The sequence below is a fragment of the Eumetopias jubatus genome, unplaced genomic scaffold (assembly GCF_037043125.1).
Source record: "Eumetopias jubatus isolate StellerSeaLion01/CBP00866 unplaced genomic scaffold, mEumJub1_p1.0 scaffold_14, whole genome shotgun sequence".
NCBI lineage: Eukaryota > Metazoa > Chordata > Mammalia > Carnivora > Otariidae > Eumetopias > Eumetopias jubatus.
The window spans coordinates 109,010,242-109,015,021 of NW_028274820.1; positions in this window are offsets into that span (position 1 = coordinate 109,010,242).

Below are 4,780 nucleotides of genomic sequence, written 5' to 3' on the forward strand. Positions count from 1 at the left end.
AGTATATATTAGGGTTAGGTTCAGGGTCAAGTTGCATACATTAATTATGCACAGCTTTTTGTAGGTCAGTCATAACTCCATAAAGTGTTTAAAAAAAATAAAATAGGAGAGAATATAGTCACTCAAAGCACTGAGGACCTTTCCTGTCATGGTAAATATGTAATTAAACATAATTATTGTTTAACCTTAGCTGAGGACCGGGAGCTTGTCCTACAGGTACTTGGCAGGTAGCATCTGTGGCCAGCTGCCCATCTCCCCGCTGCACCCACACCCAGCTCAGCACATCCTCTGCTATGCTCAAGGGCAGCCCAGAGAGACCAGGTCCAGGTGTGGCTCCCTCCTGTCAGGCATGGCTTCCTTCCGACAGGTAGAGAAGGTGGCCAGCTCAGACAGATGACATCTTCTTTTGGTTACTTGCTCTCTGCTTCCCCTTTTTGTCATCCTGGTCCTTAACCTTTAGCTCCTGGGAGAACCTGGGTTTGCAGATTTCTCTTGACATTTCAAAGTGTGCAGATCTGTGTTGCCTTTGTTCTCTGCCAGTGGGTCGGAGATAAAAGCAGGAAAAGTCATCATACTATGAAAGCAACAAAAATAAATGTCAAGTGTGCTCTGCACCCGGTACCTCAGACTTGAAAGAAACGGCAAACTACATACCTCATGTCATACACAACCAGCTTTAGGGACTCATATAAGCATGTAAAATGAAATTGTACTGAAAGAAATCTTATTATTGAACTTTTGCCTTGCAGAAGACAGTTTGGCCTAAAAGTCCCTATGAAAATGTGTTTTTTAAAGAGTGTAAATGTAAAGTATGCTTCAAGGATAGAATCCTTCTCTTCTCAGTGAAGGGGAGATGAGCACAATGTAGCTTAGATTCCAGCTGCACTTCAATCACTACCATCAGGGGTGTGTGGGGGGAACCCCAGAGGGCTGGCTGGCTGGGAGGGGCTTACAGCCTTTGGTCTATCATCGCAAGGGTGGTGGGCTTCCCTGGTGGTCTGGGTCTGGCCAGGGCTGAGGTGAATGAGGCAGGGGTGGGGGGGGTGTGTAGGAGACACAATTTTGCCCAGAGCTGTCATCGTGGATGGTGGTACAGGGGGAACAGAGGGCCAGAGCAGACCTGGGTGATACCGAAGTGCTGGCTAAATGTCTAGTAGTTGCATTTTCCTGGTGCCTGTTCAACTCTTCAGTGACACCCTCCCCTCCATGGCCCTTTCATTTCTTCTCTGGCCAATGCCCGGTCACACTGACACCTGTAGCCACACAAGGACACAACTGTGATCCTCCTCCTGGAGCATTCCCAGTCCCCCTGCCCCCTGCTGTGGCCAACCCTGCACACCCCCAGTCCTCCTGAGCGTCCCCTATAGTGACACAGCCTTGATCATCATCCGGGAGCATTCCCGGTCCCCCTGCCCCTGATCTGGCCAACTGTGCCACACCCCCAGTCCTCTTGAGCATCCCCCGTAGTGGCTCAGCTGCTATTCCTGTCTGCGAGCATTTTCGGCTCCCCTGCCCCTGGTCTGGACAACCTTGCACACTCCCAGTCCTCCTGAGTGTCCCCTGTAGTGGTACAACCGTGATCAACCTCCTGGAGCATTCCCGGTCCCCTGTCCCCTGCTCTGGCCAACCCTGCACACCCCCAGTCCTCCTGACCATCCCCCCATAGTGGCAGTTGTCACACCATGCTGTCATTTGTCTCTCGGTCTGTCCTTTGCTAGGAGTAGATCTCTCTCACAGCTGCCTGGCTGGTTGATAGGTGGATGAATGGTTTTGGGATCTTTTGTCTTGGAACAGCAGACCTCCTTCAAAACCCTGATGGGCAGGGTGAGTCTCTGTCCCTCTGTGTGCCCCCAGCTGCAGTGGGGCATAGTGCCCAGGACAAGGGTTTTGAGAGTCCTCCCAGATGAAGTTTGTTCTATGAAGGTGGATTCCTTCTAATACCATTATGTAACCACATAACATGGCCGTTACTGTGAGACAGAAAGCGTGCTACTGTATTGTGTTCTACTTGCATACCGTGGCTAACAAAGAGTCAACACACGCTCACACTCACATGTTCACACTTACACTTCCATTTCTGAGCATCACTACCATGTAAACTGCAGTGAGTTCCCATTGGGCTGCAGACATGTAGATGTGCCATTAAAGGTATAAATAGAGGAGGATGGATACGGAGTTCTGGCTAAAATGATGGAAATCCTTGCCTCTGGGGTAAAGAAATTAGATTTTACGCAGAAGGCGCTACATTCTACTCAAAGGAGTGACATGATAATATTACCTTTTAGAACAGGGATCGGCACAGATTTTCTGTAAAGTCTTCTGTAAAGATTTTCTGTTAGGCGTTGCAATCCACACGGTCTCTTTGACAATGACTACACTTGCATTGTGGCTCGAAAGCAGCCACAGACCGTCCATAACTAATGTTCCAGCCACACTTTATTTATAGAATACAGGGGAGGGTCACTTTTTGCCCATGGGTGGCAGTTTCCCCCACCCCAGATTTACAACCTGATGGACGATGGGGGAAGGGGCTCTTATTTTCAAATGGCAGTGTGGGCGTACACTGGGATCTATTCTGCCTGACCCTGGCCCCTAAACTTGAAAGGAAAGATGATAGCGAGACTGGCCAACAATTAAGGCCTCAGGAACTCCCCTGCATTTATCTGAATGCCTCGAGCTTCCCACAAGATGTTTGTCTGTGGTTGAAGTACACGTAGGTATTGTTTGGCTGAGTATGTCCCCATTGCCTGGCAGGTATATCTTGCGGGTTATATACCTCACAGATGGTCATCTTGTTCAGGCCAAGACCGTGAACACATTTATGGTTCTTGTAAGTCAGTGGAAGATCTAACATGTGTGGGCTTCAGGACAAGTTCGATTCAGCCCTCAGCAATGTTTTTGAGCCCCTGGCTTCCTTGGCCCTCTGTGGCGCTGGCGCTGGCCTGGCTTAGGCCCCTGCTGCAGTCATGATGGAAAAGCCCCTGGCCTGGGTGGTCCACCCCATGCTTTGCTCTGCAGGCCGAGACCCGAGTTTCCTGCCACTTCACTGGCTGAGACCAGGTCACATGCCCATGGATGAGCCAATCCCCGGAGCCAGTGAGTGGGGCCATGGAGATTGGTACAGGTTGTTAGGTCCTCTGTTGTATCGACTTTTCTAATTGCTGTGGTGGCAACGTCTTCTGTGATGCGTCTGTTGATAAAATGAGTGTTGATTTCTGGTAGTGAGTGGGTCCAGGGTGCTGGCTTAGTACCTAGCACCTCAGTCCCGGCACCTCGGTACTACTGTACTATTCTGCAGAGACAATGGCTGAGAATGAGCAAAGTTGATGGAAACTGGTCTGGAATGCACAAGGTAAGGGTGTGTGTGTGTGTGCAGGTGGTATGGGGATTGGGGATAATAGCTCTGGCCAGCCTGTATCTCCAATTTACCCAGGTTCAAGATGGTGCGAGGAATCCGTGGTATTTCACCGTCAATAATTTTGCTGATGAAGAATATGCCTTTTGCATGGAGTATGGCAAGACTTGTTCTAAGTATTTTCCAGTTGGTACAGAAGTCGGGGAGAGCGGCACCCTCTATCTGCTAGGATAAGTGCAAGAGGCTGAGTGCTCTCAAGAAGGTGTCTGGCTTTCGCAGGGCTCACTGTGACCCTGCGCACAGGACTGACCAGGACAGTTAAAGGTTTTGTTCTAAGGGTGGAGTATTGGAAGAATGTGGCGCACCTTGCAATCCTGGCAAGAGCACAGATCTCGAGTCCGCTGTGGAGTGACTTCGTGAGAGTGGTGGTGATCTGCAGCATCCGGCTAACGAGATGTGTGTCTTTATTAAGTTGTGGGTGTGGTTTCTGTGACTTTGTCCTAATGGCTGGGATTTCCAAGAAGTGGGATTTTTTTTTTTTTTTTTTTACATCACTCTAATAGCTGGTCCCCTGGGAGTGGGCAAGTCCCATTCTGCTGCTGAGAAATGTGTCTCTAAGCGGTTGGAGTGTGTATTACAAGCCTGTAGGTAAATGGTGGGGTGGGTACCATGGTCAGCAGGCTATTGTTATTAATTATTGTTATGGATGGATTCCATATGATGAGATGTTAGATCTTTTTTTAAAAGATTTTATTCATTTATTTGAGAGAGCGAGAATGAGAGAGAGAGAGAGAGAGAGGAGAACACATGAGAGGGGGAAGGGTCAGAGGGAGAAGCAGACTCCCTGCTGAGCAGGGAGCCCGATGTGGGACTCGATCCCGGAACTCCAGGATCATGACCTGAGCCGAAGGCAGTGGCTTAATGGACTGAGCCACCCAGGCGCCCTGAGATGTTAGATCTTATGGATAGGTATCCTCATTAAGTGCCCATAAAGAGTGCTTTTTCTGAGTTTAATAATAGATATATATATATTTTTAAAATTTTTTTATTGTTATGTTAATCACCATATATTACATCATTAGTTTTTGATGTAGTGTTCCATGATTCATTGTTTGTTCATAACACCCGGTGCTCCATGCAGAATGTGCCCTCTTTAATACCCATCAGCAGGCTAACCCATCCCCCTAACCTCCTGCCCTCTAGAACCCTCAGTTTGTTTTTCAGAGTCCATCATCTCTCATGGTTCCTCTCCCCCTCTGACTTACTCCCCTTCATTCTTCCTCTCCTGTTATCTTCTTTTTCTTTTTTCTTAAAATATGTTGCGTTATTTGTTTCAGAAGTACAGATCTGTGATTCAACAGTCTTGCACAATTCACAGCGCTCACCGTAGGACATACCCGCCCCAATGTCTATCACCCAGCCACC